The sequence below is a fragment of the Triticum urartu genome, chromosome 2 (genome assembly GCF_003073215.2).
Source record: "Triticum urartu cultivar G1812 chromosome 2, Tu2.1, whole genome shotgun sequence".
Lineage (NCBI taxonomy): Eukaryota > Viridiplantae > Streptophyta > Magnoliopsida > Poales > Poaceae > Triticum > Triticum urartu.
In genome coordinates this window covers 490118728-490137889 of record NC_053023.1, presented here as the reverse complement: position 1 = coordinate 490137889, position 19162 = coordinate 490118728, and positions in this window count along the sequence as shown.

Below are 19162 nucleotides of genomic sequence, written 5' to 3'. Positions count from 1 at the left end.
TCAGATCTCACTCTCGTAAGTGACCATGAAGGGATTGATAACCCCTTATCGCGTTGGTTGCGAGGAGTTATTTTTTGTGTGTGCAGGTACTAGGGACGTGCGCGCAACCTCCTACTGGATTGATACCTTGGTTCTCAAAAACTAAGGGAAATACTTACACTACTTTGCTGCATCATCCTTTCCTCTTCATGGAAATCCAACGCAGTGCTCAAGATGTAGCAGCTGGCCACTTTGGCTGAGAGCGACCGCAGAAGGAGTTGGATGACCACACTCGCTAACAACCTAGTTCTAGTCGGCACAAGCGCTAGTTGAACTAGAATGATCAACCTCGGAACTACCAGGTACTCAACACCCCACTACAAAACCTGTTGGCGGCAACGAGGATCGCCAATTATATCCAGCCCTCCGGCTGTATGACCATGGAGGGGATCCGCCAGATCCATGTGCTCCTGAAGACAACCCTATCGCAGAACGCAGTGGTGTCACAATCTTGAGAGCACATTCACAGCGCATCGGTGCGTGCTGATACGATTCAGTCGGCTCACAACCTACTCAGATTGGGGAGGTGCCGGACGCCGCCCCCTCAAGGGACCAATATGGAGACCAGCGACGTGACCAATTCGCTTCCCTGAGGCGGCATGACGATTATCATTGCACTCGGAGGTCCCCTCCACAGGACGTCTCATACGGGTGCCAGCCCTATGACAACAGGCATCCACGTGGGGACAATTGACGATCGAATCCTCCGCACCATACAGAAGATCTCCGAGACTCACGATTGAACGTGAGATCCGTTCTCGCATAGAACCTTGTTGATCGGGGCTGGGCCCTGAGAGAGGGCCTCGACACCGACGTCCTGAATGGATCCGCTCCCTCTAGTCCCGAGTGCTTTAGCTGGTACATTTGGGTCACAGAAATCCCCAATAACTTCGAGTTAGCAACGACAATCAGCAAATTCACCTGCGAGTCTAAGCCCGATATTTCATTGGAGGATTACCGAGTGGTAGTTCAGATTGGCAGTGGCAACGACAATGTGGCCATGAAGCACTTGTTGCTGATGCTTGAGTGATCCGCTTAGGCTTGGCTCAACCAACTCCCACATGGCAGCATATACTGGTGGGACGACCTAGCCCGGGTCTTCGTCAAGACCTTCGAGGGCACATGCAAGTGCCCAGGTGGCCTGGGAGAGCTGTAGCACTGCGTCTGGAAGCAGAACGAAACTCTCCGTGAGTATACGGTGATGGACTACCCTCCGCAACAAGTTGAGAATATCATCGAGCACCAGGCGGTTTGCACTTTCAAGGAAGGCATCAGATATCATGAGTTGACCTTGAAGTTTGGCCAGACTGAAATCCTGACTCTCAGTCGGGTGATGGAGATAGAAAGTCGTTACACCAATGGCGAGGAGGACGACCGACTACGAAGCGGCAAAAGCCGAGGCGGAGATGCAAAACAGTCGGACGGTAACAAAGGTAAGAAACACAAGCAGAAGGCCGAGGCGACCGAGAATGCTGAGGCTGCAACTCTGGCTGGCCAAAGCAAAGGAAAAGGCCAGCCGAAGAAGAAGGAATGGGCAGGCAAAAATAAAGTCGCTCCAAAGAGTGACATCCTCAACCAGCCCTGCAAGATCCACACAAAGAAAGATGAGGAAGGCAACCTGATTTTGCCAAAGCACACCACTCGGGAATGTCGGCCCCTCAAGTAAGAGATGCTTAAGGACCCCTCAGGGGGCAAGGGTAAGGACGATGATGATCATAGGGACAAAGGTACCTCCGGGTACCCCAATGTCGAGAAGTTCTTGATGATTTTTGCTAACGTCGAAAGCAAGAGCCGACTGAAGGTTGTCAACCGAGAGGTTAATATGGAAGTTCTGACTATCACAAAATATCTTGACTGGGCCAAGATGCCCGTCGCCTTCAATCAGTCAGATCACCCATCCCACATACCAACCCCTCGGCGCTAGGCTTTGGTGGTCGATTCGGCTGTAGGAGGGGTCCAACTACGCAAGGTCCTCATGGACGGCGGCAGGGGGTTCAACATCATCTATGCTGACAGTTTGGAGGCAATGGACATTCCGATGCCCCGGATCAGCAAGAGCAGCATGTAGTTCCATGGGATAATCCCCAGGAAGAAGGCTAAGTCACTTGGGCAAATCGCCCTTGACGTCGTATTAGGAGGAGAGAAAAACTTCTAGAAGGAGCGGCTGACCTTCGAGGTGGAAGACTTCTAGAGTAGTTACCATGATATCCTAGGTAGGCCATCCTACACATGTTTCATGGCCAGACCATGCTACGTGTATCTTAAACTTAAGAGGCCTAGGACGAATGGCGCGATAACCGTCACAGGTAACCGGAAGTTAGCTAAAGAGTGCCTGCAGAAAGGCTCCCAGATCGCTGATGAGTAGGTAGCATTGGCGGAACTGGACGAGTATAGGAAGGCATTAGATTCGAGTGATCTGCTAAAGTCCAAGAAGATGATTGTGGAATCCGCTTTCTAGTCGGCCTGTGAGACAAAGCTGGTGCATGTTCGCTCGGAAGATCCAAATGTTGTCCTGACCAACATTTCCTCAACGCTTGACAACAAATAGGAAGGCGAGCTCATCTAGTTACTCCCTGAGAACTAGGACATTTTTGCATGGAAGCCTTCTAACATGTCGGGTGTTCCCAGCGAACTAGCTGAGCATCGACTCCGAGTCGACCCAAAGATGAAGCCTGTCAAAGAGCACCTTCAACGCTCTTCCACTAAGAAGTGGAAGGCGATCGGCGAGGAAATCACGCGGCTCCTAACTCCCGACTTCATCCGAGAGGTGTACCATTCTGAGTGGCTCGCCAATGTTGTCATGGTGCCCAAGAAGAACAACTCCCTATGAATGTGTATTGACTTCAAGCACATCAATCGGGCCTGCACGAAGGATCATTTTTCTCTACCCCACATAGACCAGACAGTAGATTCTACTATCGGGTCTAAGAGATTATCATTTCTAGATGCATACTCTGGGTACCACCAGATCCGAATCTATGGCCTTAATGAAATAAAAATTGCGTTCATCACCCCCATTCGGGTGTTTTTGTTATATCTCGATGCCAATCAAATTGAAAAATGTTGGAGCTACTTTCTAGCGCATGATTCAGAAATGGTTGCGAAAGCAGATCAGTCGGAACATTGAGGCCTACATGGACGACATCATGGTCAAGTCCAGGGAAGGTTCTGACCTCCTGAAAGACCTCGTCGAGACCTTCGCGAACCTGCACCACTTTGGGATAAAGCTAAACCTGGCTAAGTGAACTTTCGGGGTTCCCGCTAGCAAGTTACTTGGCTTCCTTGTTTCCGAACGTGGGATCGATGCCAACCCCGAGAAGATCGGCGCCATAATCCGAATGAAACAGTGAGAGCGTTTACATGACATTGACAGCCTCATGGGTTGTCTGGCAGCCCTGAGTAGATTCATCTCATGACTCGATGAAAAAGCCCTGCCGCTTTTACTAATTGATGAATAAATCAGACAGGTTCAAGTGGACACCTGAAGCACAGGCGGCGTTCTAGGAACTCAAAGCCATGCTCTCCACCCATCCGGTGCTTGCTGCTCTAGGCAGCAAAGAGCCTTTGCTCTTATACATCGTGGCTATGAGCCAAGTTGTTAGCACTATGCTCACTGTTGAGCGTGAGGAACAAGGCAAAGCCTTCAAACTTCAATGGCCAGACTACTACATCTCGGAAGTTTTGACCCCCCTCCAAACAAAGGTACCCACACTACAAAAGTTGGTACACGGGATTTATCTGACTGCAAAGAAGGTGGATCATTACTTTCAAGAGCGCTCGATCACAGTGATAAGTGACACCCCTTTGTCTGAGATCATGAACAACAGATACGCCACGGGTCGAGTGGCTAAATGGGCCATCGAGCTCCTTCCTTTGGACATCAAGTTTGAGGCCAAGAAAGCCATCAAGCCCGCCCCGAGTCTACCAGAGCAGTAGACTATGTTCTTTGATGGCTCCAAGGTGCTCCATGGTTCAGGAGCTGGAGTGGTCTTGGTGTCCCCCAAAGGCGACCGGCTCAGCTATGTGCTTCAGATTCACTTTGATTCCTCTAACAATGACGCAAAGTATGAAGCTCTTCTTTATGGGCTACATTTGGCGATCTCCCTTGGTATCCGCCGACTGATGATCTATGGCGACTCGGACCTAGTGGTGATTCAAGTCATGAAGGAGTGGGATATCCGAATCCTAGCAATGAGAGGCTATTGCAACGCCATCAGAAAGTTGGAGAAGAACTTCGAAGGACTGGAGCTTCATCACATCTCGCAGCTCGAAAACCAAGCGGCTGATGACTTAGTCAAGATCAGTTCCACTCGAAAAGCGATCCCAAAGAATGTGTTCCTGGAGCACCTGCACTCTCCGACTATCAAAGAAGATCCTTTCATGGAAGAGCCCCCACAGCCAGTCAGACCATCTAATCTGACTAAAGTTGACATTCCCGTAGTAATTGACTTCATCCAGGAGATTCTTGTGATCACTCCTGAGTGGACCGAACCATATGTTGCATACTTTCTCACCCAAGAACTCCCAGAAGATGAGGTTGAGGCTCATCAGATCATCCGTCGATCGAAAGCCTTCAACATTATAGGTGAACAACTCTGGAAGAAAAGCACCTCCGGGGTCACTCTGTGTTGCATTTCGCCAGAAGAAGGGCAACATATCTTGCAGGAGATTCACTCGCGAACCTGTGGTCACCATGCTTCCTCTCAGATGTTAGTCTCAAAGGTGTTCCAGGTAGGCTTTTATTGCCCCGCGCTAACAAAGCCGCCCGAGACATAGTGGACCAATGCTTCGGGTATTAGTTCTATGCGAACTAGTCGCACAAGCCAGCGTCCGCGCTGAAGACAACCCCCTTACCTGGTCATTTGTCGTATGAGGACTCGACATGATCGGGACCCTCCAGACCGGAGCGAGCGGATTTACTCATCTGTTGGTGGTAGTGGATAAGTTTACCAAGTGGATCGAACCGAAGCCCATAAAGAAGCTAGACTCGCCGATTGCCATCAAGTTCATCAAGGAGATATTCTTCAGATTTGGAGTCCCCCACGGCATCATCATGGACAATGGGTCCAACTTCGGCTCAGAAGAATTCCACGAGTTTTGCTACTCCCAAGGCACCCGGGCGGATTACGCCTCTGTGGCTCACCCACGGTCGAATCACCAAGCAGAACCGGTGAATGGGTTGAACTCCAAGGATTGAAACCGTGCTTTATGCACGACCTGACGCACGCTACAGGGCCAGGGTCACTGATCTACCATCGGTCCTCTAGGGCTTGTAGACGATCCCGAATCGATCCACAAATTGCACTCTATTCTTCATGGTGTGTGAGTCAGAAGTGGTCTTGCCGAGTGATCTTCTTCACAATTCCCCAAGTGGATTTTACTCAGAGGCCAAAGCTGAAGAATCATGATAGGGTGGCCTCGACGTCCTTGAGGAAGAGCCTGAATTAGCGCTTATCAGGTCAATTGTGTATCAGTAGGATCTGTGTCACTATCACGATAGACACATCAGAGGGCCTGCCTTTCAGGAAGGTGATCTCATCCTCCGAATGGATCAGCAGAAGCCCCACAAGCTGGCGCCCCCATGGCAAGGGCCTTTTTCCATATCGAAGGTCCTGAACAATGGAGCCTATCGACTCTACAACTTCAGCAAGAATATAGAGAAGCCCTGAGCCTAGAACGTGGATCTGCTCCACATGTTTTACACCTAGAATAAAACTCTTCAATGTAATAGCTTTCCGAATGAAATTAGACGAATAAAAGTCTTACTGTTCCTGTATATCATCTAATTTGGCCTACTGTTGTGTTCTCACTCTGGTGACTAACAATGTTCGGAAACTAACACACATACCCCCAGCGGGTGAATCGGCTTAGCTGCGAACCGGTTTTTGCCTAAGTTAAAAACATTCTGAGTGCGGACATGCTCCACACTCGGGGGCTTAGCTGTGAACCAGTTTTGCCTAAGTTAGAAACATTCCGAGTGCGTACATGCTGCACACTCGGGGGCTTAGCCGCGGACCAGTTTCGCCTAAATTTTAAAAAAACATTTCGGTAAATAAAGATTTGGTCTTCCAATTGGAAACTTCAATCTCTTCGAGTGTTTAAAAGAAAAATCAGAGTAGACAAGCCCAAGGCTCATCAAAATTTAACGTTACAGAAACCAACCAACATTTCGGGGGAAATTCACCGAAGAAAGTTTTTCACTCGTCAGACGCGGGCTGGCCGGCTCGACAAAGGTGTCCAAATCAATGCCATTTACGATCCGAGTGGCCGCCTCGATGAATGTCTCCATCAAGTTCTCGAACTGAAGCTTCTTCATGTTGGCAACCTTCAGAGACTTCAACTTCTCCTCATTCACATCCTTGTAGTGGACGCGGACGAGGGAGAGCGCCACATCGGCTCCGCAGTGGGCCGCAGACTTCTTCCATGACTGCACTCGGCTAGGGATCTCGTTCAGATGAGTCATCAAAGCTTCCAGATCATTCTGGAGGATCTCATCCAGCCCCAGCTCCTTGTCGATTTTTTCCATTGGGTCCTTTAAGAGGATGATGTACCCCATGACATTGTCCATGCGGTCTTCCAGGCGAAGCACGGCCAAAGCCGCCGAGTCCCTGACAAATAGCCTGGCGGGATCTAGATCCCTCTCAATCCTATTGGTCTCTAGCTCCATATTGGAACAATACTCTACCAAGAAGGCAAGCAACAACAAGATCAATAGCTGCAAGAACTCAAAGACGAGTATAATTCACTCGGTAAAAAATACTGACTCGCGAGCTTCTCGTTCATCTCCGTGCCGAAGTCCTCGATATATTGCTCGAGTGCTCCTTTCTTCTCGAGGAGCCGGGTGACCTTCTCCTCCAGACTATTATTCTCCTGCTCAAAGATGCCAAACTGGTCCTTACACTTCCTCTCCCACTCGGAAGCTTCGCTTTTCGCCGCCTCAGTATGAGCCTTCAAGGTCTTGATCTCCCCCTTGAGTTTGCCGACTGAAGCTAGATCCTCCTCGGTGGTCCTGGTCTTCATTCTGGCCTCCTTCTGCGCCAATGCTAACATCTTTTCCTTGTCCTACCGAAGTAGAAGTCCTGAGCCTCTTTACGAGTTGAGCGTTCTCGCTACAAACATCTGTTTAAGCCAACTGACTCGGATCATGCGAAAGAGCAAGAATTGGCAAGAAGTTGGATGTTGAAATTTACTTCCCAAGGCTTTCTTCTCCTTCTCAAGGCGGTCACTCTTGTGCTTCTCGGCCTCCAGATCCACTTGGAGCTGCAATCCCTCCTTCTCCAGGGGGATGTAATGGGACCCCAGCTTGCAGGATCTCTATTACAAGAAAACAAGACAATCAGTCGGAAGTAACGAACTGGACCAACATCAAAGTCCTCAGACACCAGCTTGCCACCGAGTCAGCAATGAAGAAGATCAAGGATAACAACACACTGGTCTTAAAACACCATCTTACCACTGAGTCAGCAATGAAGAAGGTTGCGGACAATAACACACTAGTCTTCATATTATGAAGCAACTGACTCAGTCAGCCAAGTGTGGTGACGCACCCCGAGTGCTACACAACAAGTATAGTTCTAAAGACTACCATCGATTGATACGTCTTCAATGTATCTATAATTTTTTATTGTTCCATGCTATTATATTATCTGCTTTGGATGTTTTATATGCATTGATATGCTATTTTATATTATTTTTGGGACTAACCTATTAACCTAGAGCCTAGTGTCAGTTTCTATTTTCCCTTGTTTTTGAGTTTTACAGAAAAGGAATATCAAGCGGAGTCCAAACGAGCTGAATATTTACGGTGATTTTTTATGGACCAGAAGAGACAACGGAGCATCGGAGTTGGGCCAGAAGAGTCCCGAGGCGACCACAAGGATAGGGGGCGCGCCCACTCCCCCTAGGGCACGCCCTCCTGGCTTGCAGGCTCCTCGAAAACCCCCCTGACTTTTTTCCGACGCCAAAAATTCCTATAAATATAGAAACCTCTGAAAAGAAACATAGATCGGAAGTTCCACCGCCACAAGCCTCTATAGCCACGAAAAACCAATTGGGAGGCCGTTGCGGTATCCTGCCGGAGGGGAAACAATCACCGAAGGCCATCTTTATCATCTCGGCGGTCTCCATGATGAGGAGGGAGTAGTTCACCCTCATGGCTGAGGGTGTGTACCAGTAGCTATGTGTTTGATCTCTCTCTCTCTCTGTCTCTCTCCCTCTCTCGTGTTCTTGATTTGGCACGATCTTGATGTACCACGAGCTTTGCTACGATAGTTGAATCATATGGTGTTTCTCCCCCTCTACCTTATTGTGATGAATTGAGTCTTTCTCTTTGAGATTTCTTTATGTTGGATTGAGTATTGGATTTGAGAACACTTTATGTATGTCTCGCGATGGGATATCTGTGGTGACAATGGGATGTTCTATTGATTCACTTGATGTATATTTTGGCACTCAACTTGCGGATTCCCGAGGTGACATTGGGGTAATATATGCATAGGGGTTGATGCACATTTTCGTCCTACATTCTCCGATAGAAATTTTGGAGTGATTCTTTGTTGCACGTTGAGGGATTGTTATATGATCCAATCATGTTATCATTGTTGAGAGAATTTGCACTAGTGAAAGTATGAACCCTAGGCCTTGTTTCCAAGCTTTGCAATACCATTTTTGCTCACTTTTGTTACTAGTTACCTTATTGTTTTTATATTTTTAGATTACAAAAACCTATATCTACCATCCATGTTACGCTTGCATCACCATCTCCTGTTCACCGAACTAGTGCACCTATACAATTTACCATTGTATTGGGTGTGTTGGGGACACAAGAGACCCTTTGTTATTTGGTTGCAGGGTTGTTTGAGAGAGACCATCTTCATCCTACACCTCCCACAGATTGATAAACCTTAGGTCATCCACTTGAGGGAAAATTTCTATTGTCCTACAAAACTCTATGCTTGGAGGCCCAACACGAGTCTACAATAATAAGTTGCGTAATAGTCATCATCGATTTCCTATAACCGACAGCAGTCTCGCAGACTACACCTAGTGGGTGCACAACATGCCCCCACTATTGGACATCCATTCAGATGGTTTACCAAAAAATTACAGGTGATCGTGCTTAGAGCAAAGACACCAAATATTCAGACTCGCACCGACTACTTCTAGTCGACGGTAGTCTCGAGGACTACATCCAATGGGTGCACTCGGCGTGTCCCCACTGGAACTGAACAGACTCAGACACGCTCTGTCTAACTCCGAGTGAAAATAGTAATCAAACAAAAATAAGTTCTAAAGACTCCCGGGGACTGCTTCCAGTCGACCGCAGTCTCGGGGACTACACCTAGTGGGTGCACTCAGCATGCCCCCACTAGAATCGAAAACACCCAGTGGGTGTGCCCCATGCAAACCCACTTCCATGAATACTTCCACCCATTCAGAAGATAGAAAAGAACTTGAAAATTTGAAAACATTGACTGGAAATCATACTTACGATGGTACTTACTCGGACATTGGTCTGCAGTGCCTCACTGGCGTCGTATGCCTCTTTCAGTTGTTGGTTCATCAGCTGCATCTAGATCAGAGCCTCCTTGCTTGCCCCCACCTAGTCCTCCGAGACTCTGTGCAGCATGAAGGTGGTGACAGGAATCAGATGCTGAACAAGTGCGGGCTGAGGCGTGGGCACTGTGGCCACCAGCGCAGAGCTCGATTGAGCCAGAGGACTCAGACCGATGAGCTTCGCAGCAGTCTTGGCAGGAGAAGCATTCTCCAGGTGGGAGAGGCCTCCTGCATAATCACGTTGGTGTCGGTCACCACCCTCTTGTCGGACTCTAGGTTCGGCGGGTTGGTCTTCTTATCATCGTTCAACTAGATAATTTCAGTCGGCGCTGCATGGGTATATGAGGTGTCGTGTTAACCCGACATTCAGGCAGATAACACACGAAAGATAAATTACTCAGTAGATTATTACCTTTGGAGGTGGTGACGTCAGCGACCTCACCCTCTGCCTGACCCTACTTAGGGGCATTTGGGTCCATCGACCTCATCGAAGTCTCATTACTGCAAATCACCAAATCACTCGGTCGTCAGCCGAATGGAAGAAGTGAAGACAAAAGAGAGTTTAGCGAGTCACTTACATTGAAGTCATCGGCATGACCACCTTGATCTTTGACACAACAGCCTTCTGGGGCTTGGTAGAGATTTGCTTGGGTTGCTTCTCGGCTGAGCTCACCGCCTCTGGTCGCCCGCGCTTCGAACTACGCATTGTTCGGCCTGAAACAGTCGGATGCGGAGCACTCGCCCCCTGCCCACTCATGTCATGTTGTCCCTTGGTATGGGGCTCCCTAGGGCCGTCAAACGACGATGAGGACTCGACCTGCTCCCCCTCCTTTGTGCTCTTCCCATCATCGCTCTCCTCCTCGTCCACGTCATCCCCCTCCGAGTAGTGACGCTCTGTGTCACTCATCTCATCCTCCGGTCACCGGTCGACCATCGACACCTCGAAGATCTACTGTTGAAAGCTCTGAAGAAACAAGAACACCATAGAAGCAAAATTCAGATGCACAGGAAATAACCTACAGATGTTCTGATTGATCAGAAGAAACATTACCTCAATCGGCGGTGTGTCCTTGTCATATGGGGGCACCCTCCTGGCCCCTCATGGGTTGTCTTAGGCAGACGTGATGGCTCTGATCTTGGCGCCCATGTCCTTCTCGGCGATATGCTGTGGGTGCACCCGAGTGGGGTCATTCGGACCCTCGTGCAACCACATAGGGTGCGCCCTGGTCCGCAATGATTGAATCTGCCGACTGAGAATGTCTCTAGCAGATCCATTCCGTTGATGCCGACGTTCACAACCCCAACCATAGCGTTGGCCAGGATGCCCACATCCACCTTCTCCTCCTTCATCACTGTAAGGGACACTTGGGCCCGCACTCTCTCTGGCGATTACGGAGGAAGACCTGACTAACTGTTGGCTTCAGGGACATTCCTCAAATAGAACCAAGTTGTTGGAAATATGCCCTAGAGGCAATAATAAAGTGGTTATTATTATATTTCCTTGTTCATGATAATCGTTTATTATCCATGCTATAATTTTATTGACTGGAAACTCAAATACATGTGTGGATACATAGACAACAAATGTCCCTATTGAGCCTCTACCGGACTAGCTCGTTGATCAAAGATGGCAATGGTTTCCTAGACATAGACATGAGTTGTCATTTGATAATGGGATCACATCATTAGGAGAATGATGTGATGGACAAGACCCGAACTATAAACGTAGCATATGATCGTATCAAGTTTATTGCTATCGCTTTCTTCATGTCAAGTATATGTTCCTATGACCATGAGATCATGCAACTCATTGACACCGGAGTACCTTGTGTGTACCAAACATCGCAACGTAACTGAGTGACTATAAAGGTGCTCTATAGGTATCTCCAAGGGTGTCTGTTGAGTTGGCATGGCTCAAGACTGGGATTTGTCACTCCGTATGAAGGATAGGTATCTCAGGGCCCACTCGATAATACAACATCACAATGAGCTTGCAAGCAATGTGACTAATGGGTTAGCTACGGGATCTTGTATTATGAAACGACTAAAGAGAATTTTCGGTAATGAGATTGAACTAGGTATGGAGATACCGACGATCGAATCTCGGGCAAGTAACATATCGATAGACAAAGGAAACTGTATACGGGATTAGCTTAATCCTTGGCATCAAGGTTCGACCGATAAAGACATTTGTAGAATATGTGGGAACCAATATGGACATCCAGGTCCCGCTATTGGTTATTGACCGTAGAGGTGTCTCGATAATGTCTACATTATTCTCGAACCCGTAGTGTCCGCACGCTTAACGTTCGGTGACGCTAGAGTAGTATTGGGATATTCACGTTGGTGACTGAATGTTGTTCGGAGTCCCAGATGAGATCTTCGACGTCACGAGGAGCTCCAGAATGGTCCGGAGTTAAAGATTTATATATGGGAAGTCATATTTTGGCTACCAAAAAAGTTTCGGGTTTTACTGGTATTGTACCGTGAAGCTTTCGGAAGGTTATAGAATATTCTAGAAGGTTCCAGAGGGTTCCGGAGGAGTCCGTAAGGTTCCCTCCAGCACCTAGGGCGTGCATGGGCTGTAAGGAGGCGTCCTAGCCTTATTGGGCCAGGCGCACCAACCCCCTAAGGCCCATCCGCCTAGGGGAAGGAAAACCCAAAGGGGGAGGGCCCTCCACTTGGCTTGGAGGGCACTCCTCCCCCAGCCCTCCAACACCCCTATATATAGTGGGGAGGAGGGGCAAGGGCTGGACACACCATTTCCCAAGCCCTGCGGCCTCCTCTCCCTCTCCCATTCTTCCTCGTTCGTAGTTCCGGAGGCGCTTGGCGAAGCCCTGCTGGGATTGCCCCACCACCATCTCCACCATGTCATCATGCTGGTTGAGATCCCATCTACTTCTCCTCCCTTGCTTGCTGGATCAAGAAGGAGGAGATGCCATCAAGCCATACGTGTGCTGAACGCGGAGGTGCCGTCCGTTCGGCGCTAGATCGGATTGGATCGTGATCAGATCGTGAAGAGTAGGACTACATCAACCGCGTGTTATACGCTTCCGCTTAGCGATCTACAAGGGTATGTAGATCCAATATCTCCTCTCGTATATGTCCATCTCCTAGATTAATCTTGGTGGGCGTAGGATTATTTTGTTTCCCATGCAACATTCCCCAATAGTGGCATCATGAGCTAGGTTTTTGCGTAGATGACTTCATGAGTAGAACACAAAGGAGTTTGTGGGCGTTGATATTCAGATTGCTTCCTTCCTTGGTCTTTTGTTAATTCAGCGGTATTGTGGGATGAAGCGGCCTAGACCAACTTTACATGCCCACGTACATGAGACCAGTTCCATCGAGTGACATGCAACTTGTTGCATAAAGATGGCTGGCGGGTGTCTGTCTCTCCCACCTTAGTTGAATCGGATTCGATGAAAGGCGGTCCTTGTAGAAGGTTAAATAGCAACTTGTATATCACTGTTGTGGCTTTGCGTAGGTAAGAACCGTTCTTTCTAGATACCCATAGAAGCCATGTAAAACATGCAACAACAAATTAGAGGACGTATAACTTGTTTTTGCAGGGTATGTTGTGATATGATATGGCCAAAGACATGATGAGATATATTTGATGTACTAGATGATCATGTTTGTATATTTTATCACGAGCTGCATGTCGATGAATACGGCAACCGGCAGGGGCCATAGGGTTGTCTTCAATTATTGTATGACCTGCGTGTCAATCATTATGCACTTTGTAATGCTTTACTTTATCTCTAAATGGTAGCAATAGTAGTAGAAGCATGGTTTGTGTGACAACCCCAATGGCGACATGATGATTGAGATCATGATGCTGGAGATCATTGTTTCATGCCGGTGATGATGGAGATCATGCTGGTGCTTTCAAGATAGAAATCAAAAGCACAAGATGATGTCCATATCATGTCACTTTTGATTTGCATCTGATGTTAATCCTTTTATGCATCTTATTTTGCTTAGGTCGATGGTAGCATTATAAGTTGACCACTCACTAAAATTTCAAGATAAAAATATGTTCTCCCCAAGTGTGCACCGCTGCGAAAGCTCGTCATTTTGAAGCACCACGTGATTATCGGGTGTGATAGACTCTACGTTCACATACAATGGGTGCAAGCCAGTTTTGCACACGCGGAACACTTGGGTTAAACTTGACGAGTCTAGAATGTACAGACATGGCCTTAGAACACAAGAGATCGAAAGGTCAAACACGAGTCATATAGTAGATATGATCAACATGGAGATGTTCACCATTGAAACCACCTCATCTCACGTGATGATCGGACTTGGGTTGGTGAATTTGGATCGTGTTACACTCGGACGACCGGGGGGATGTGTTCCAAGAGAAAGCTAAGCTGAAAGATGATGGAAGCAACTTTGTAGACTGGGCTCGTAATCTGAGGATTATCCTCATGGCTGCCCAAAAGTCTTATGTCCTTGATGCACCGCTTAGTGCGCCACCCCCTCTAGCGACTGTGGATGTTGTGAACGCTTGGCAGCCACGTGTTGATGACTACTAAATAGTTCAGTGCGCCATGTTATATGGCTTAGAACTGGGACTTCAAAGGCGTTTTGAATGTCATGGAGCATATGAGATGTTTCAGGAGTTGAAGTTTATCTTTGAGAAGAATGCTCGCATCGAGAGGTATGAGACCTGCGATATGTTATATGCCTACAAAATGTAGGAGAATGGGTCTGTCAATGAGCACATACTCAGAATGCCTGGGTATTACAACCGTCTGGCTAAGTTGGGAGTTGAGCTCCCGCCAGTGGCTATCACTCACAGAGTTCTTAAATCGCTACCACCTAGCTACAAGAGCTTTGTGTTCAACTATAACATGCAAGGGATGAACACGTCATTCTCTGAGCTATTCGCGATGCTGAAAGTCGCCGAGTCAGACATCCCGAAGGAGCATCAAGTTTTCAACAAGGGCAAGGGAAAGAAGGGAAACTTCAAGAAGGGTGGAAAAGTAGTTGCTCTTCCCATGAAGAAACCCAAGGCTGGACCCAAGATGGAGACTAAGTGATTCTATTGCAAGGGGACTGGCCATTAGAAGCGGAACTGCCCCAAGTATCTGGCTGACAAGAAGGGGGCCAACGTCAACAAAGGTATATATGATATACATGTTATTGATGTGTACCTTACCAGCTCTCGTTGTAGTGCATGGGTATTTGATACCGGTTTGGTTGCTCACATTTGCAACTCAAAACAGGAACTGTGGAATAGACGAAGGCTGGCGAAGGACGAAGTGACGATGCGCATGGGAAATGGTTCCAAGGTTGATGTGATCGCCATCGGCACACTCATTCTTCGATCACCATCAGGATTAGTGATGAACCTGAATAATTGTTATTTACTACCTGTGTTGAGTATGGACATTATATTTGGATCTTGTTTAATACGAGACGATTACTCATTTAAATCAGATAATAGTGGTTGTTCTATTTATATGGGTAATATCTTTTATGGGCATGCACCCATTGTGAGGGGTTTATTCTTATTGAATCTCGATAGTGATGATACACATGTTCATAACATTGATGCCAAAAGATGTAGAGTTGATAATGATAGTAACACTTTCATGTGGCACTGCCGCTTATGTCATATTGGTGTAAAGCGCATGAAGAAACTTAATGCTAATGGACTTTTGGAGTCACTTGATTTTGAATCACTTGAGACATGTGAACCTTGCCTCATGGGCAAGATGACTAAGACCCCGTTTTCCGGAATAATGGAACGGGCAAGTGACTTGTTGGAAATCATACATACTGATGTATGCGGTCCGATGAGCTTTGACGCGCGCGGTGGATATCTATACTTTCTCACCTTCACCGATGATTTGAGTAGATATGCGTATATTTACTAATGAATCATAAGTCTGAGACGTTTGAAAAGTTCAAGCAATTTCAGAGTGAAGTTGAGAACCATCGTAACAACAAGATCAAATTCCTATGATCTGATCAAGGGGGAGAGTATCTGAGTTATGACTACGTCATTAGTCCGATTCTTTGTAGGAACTACCCGTAATAACGAACTTGCAAAATGGATCTGTTTATCATAAAGAGATTCATTGTTCCTGCAATCACTTAAGACAATGTGGAATTATTTCACAGTTGACGCCACCTGGAACACCATAGTGTAATGGTGTGTCTGAACAATGTAATCGTACCTTATTGGATATGGTGCGTTCTATGATGTCTCTTGCCAATCTGCCACTTTTGTTTTGGGGTTATGCGTGAGAGACAGTTGCATTCACTTTAAATAGGGAACCATCTAAGTCCGTAGAGATGACACCATATGAACCATGGTTTGTCAAGAAACCTAAGTTATCATTTCTTAAGGTTTGGGGTTGCGACGTGATGTCTACTATGCAACTTTATCCTTGTAGACATTGTTGGGCCTCCACCTGCAAAGTTTGGTAGGACAGTAGCAAATTTCCCTCAAGTGGATGACCTAAGATTTACCAATCCGTGGGAGGCGTACGATGAAGATGATCTCTCTCAAACAACCCTGCAACCAAATATCAAATAGTCTCTTGTGTCCCCAACACACCCAATACAATAGTAAATTGTATAGGTGCACTAGTTCGGCGAAGAGATGATGATACAAGTGCAATATGGATAGTAGATATAGGTTTTTGTAATCTGGAAATATAAAAATAGCAAGGTAGCAAGTGGTAAAAGTGAGCCAAAACGGTATTTCTATGCTTGAAAACAAGGCCTAGGGTTCATACTTCCACTAGTGCAAGTTCTCTCAACAATGATAACATAATTAGATCATATGGGAACCCCTCAACATGTGACAAAAGTCACTCCAAAGTTCCTATCACAGAGAACATAAGATGAAATTGCTTGTAGGGTACGAAACCAGCTCAAAGTTATTCTTTCTGATCAATCCATTGAGCTATTCCTATAAGTGTCACAAACAGCCCTAGATTTCATAGTAAAATAACACCATATGACACACATCAATCAACCCTAATGTCACCTAGATACTCCAATGTCACCACAAATATCTGTGGGTCAATTATACAATATGCATCAAACAACTTCAGATTAATAATATTCAATCCAACATAAAGAACCTCAAAGAGTGCCGCAAGATTTCTACCGAAGAAACAAGGAGAAAACGTGCATCAACCCCTATGCATAGATTACCCCAATGTCACCTCGTGAATCCGCGAGTTGAGTGCCAAAACATACATCAAGTGAATCAATAGAACACCCCATTGTCACCACGGGCATCCCAGGCAACACATACATGAAGTGTTCTCGAATCCATAATAGTATTCAATCCAATAATAGTGAAACCTCAAAGGTAAAACTCAATTCATGGCAAGAAGGTAGAGGGGGAGAAACACCATATGATTCAACTATAGTAACAAAGCTCGTGGTACATCAAGATCGTGCCAAATCAAGAACACGAGAGAGAGAGAGAGAGAGAGAGTTCAAACACATAGCTACTGGTACATACCCTCAGCCCCGAGGGTGAACTACTCCCTCCTCATCATGGAGAGCGTCGGGATGATGAAGATGGCCACCGGTGATGGTTTCTCCCTCTGGCAGGGTGCCAGAATGGGCTCCCAATTGGTTTTTCTTGTATACAGAGGCTTGTGGTGGTGGCACTCCCGATCTAGGTTTTTTTCTGGGGATTTATAACAGGTGTGGGCGTCGAGGACAAGTCAAGGGGGCCCGCGAGGCGATGAAAAGGTAGGAGGGCGCGCCCTAGGGGGGTGGGGGCACCCCCCCCCACCCTTGTGGTTACCCCGGGACTCCTCTCTGGTATCTTTTTGCTCCAGTATTTTTTATATTTTCCAAAAATATTCTTCGTAAATTTTCAGCCGATTCCGAGAACTTCTATTTCTGCACAAAAACAACACCACGGTAGTTCTGCTGAAAACAGCGTCAGTCCGGGTTAGTTCTAATCAAATCATACCAAAATCATATAGAATTGTTGTAAACATGGCATGAATACTTCATAAATTATAGATATGTTGGAGACGTAAAGCACCCCCAAGCTTAATTCTTGCTCGTCCTCGAGTAGGTAAATGATAATAGAAATAATTTATGAAGTGTGAATGCTAGCAAGTGCACAAGTTTGATAAATGATAATTTCAATCACTTTTTCTAGCATCATTACATATCATAACAGTAGCGCATCTCATAAAACTTCTCATGATCAAGTAACAAGTTATTCACATGTTAAAGTATAGACCATAAAGTTTCTTGCAAACTAACAAACCATGTTCTTAGTCATCAAACAATTCCAATTCATCTTATTTTTAGGAAGGCTCTATGTAAGAGCTTTGATTTAGCAAATCCCACATACTCAACTATCATATAGTCTTCCATGATTGCTAACACTCAAAGCATATTTTTAGAACAAATAGCATTCGTCAAACACGGAGAAAGATAGGGGCTTAATGTTTCGCCTCCCAACTTATTTATCATATAGATAATTGTCAACAATAATAATTCATGAACAAATATATTTGAATGTCCATATATGCTTGGATCTTTTCCCACCGCATGATGCTTGCCAACTAAAGAATAATTGAGGTTGAAATAGGAAGGGATACTATTGACTCTTGCATAATAGTAAATACATGAAAGTAAAAGATAGGCCCTTCACAGACGGAAGCAGAGGTTCTAATGCGCTTTTAAACATTGAATGTGCAAACCCTTAATGCAAAGGAACGTCACGTTGTATTGCCCTTTGTGATAGCAACCTTTATTACGTTGTCTGTCACTTTTATTTCTTTACCTCACAAGTTCGTACAACGCTTATTTTCCCTTACAATAAAATATCATACATATATGGGAGCAATTTTTATTGCTTTTTTCTCCGATGACAACATACTTGAAGTATTTAATTCAATCCATAGGTAGATATGGTGGACACTCATGGCATGAAACGGGGTTTAAGGGTTTTGGATGCACAAGTAGTATCTCTACTTAGTACAAAATTTTGGCTAGCAAAAGATCCTAAGCTAGCACCACATGTTAGAGGATCCATAACAATATATCTTCTATTCAAATATACCCAAACATAACTCATTACGTTGGCTTCCTTTTCCAACTTCAACTAATTTTCTCAAGTTTGAAAATAATTAATGGGGCTCACAATCATAGAAGATGTCCAAGATAGTATATATATATATGTGTGTGAAATCTCTCTTCCTTCAATATTCTTTCATGAATTGTTCAAGTGACCAATGTTGAGTTTGCTAACTTTCAATAAATTTTACCACCTATACTTCTTATAAGTGAAGTCATTACTCCCCATGGGATAAGCATATGAAGCATGTATAATTTTAGATCTATGATATTCAATTCATTCAACCATTTACTCATATGATTTAAGTGAAAGCACGTGAGTAAATGACAAACTACTCCAAAAAGATATAAGTGAAGAACAATGAGTAGTCAAATAATTAACTAGCCATGGGAGGAATCTCTCTCATTCAAGATTTCAGATCCAATGATTTTATTCAAATAGCAAGTAAAATGAAAATACGCTCCAAGCAAAACACATATCATGTGA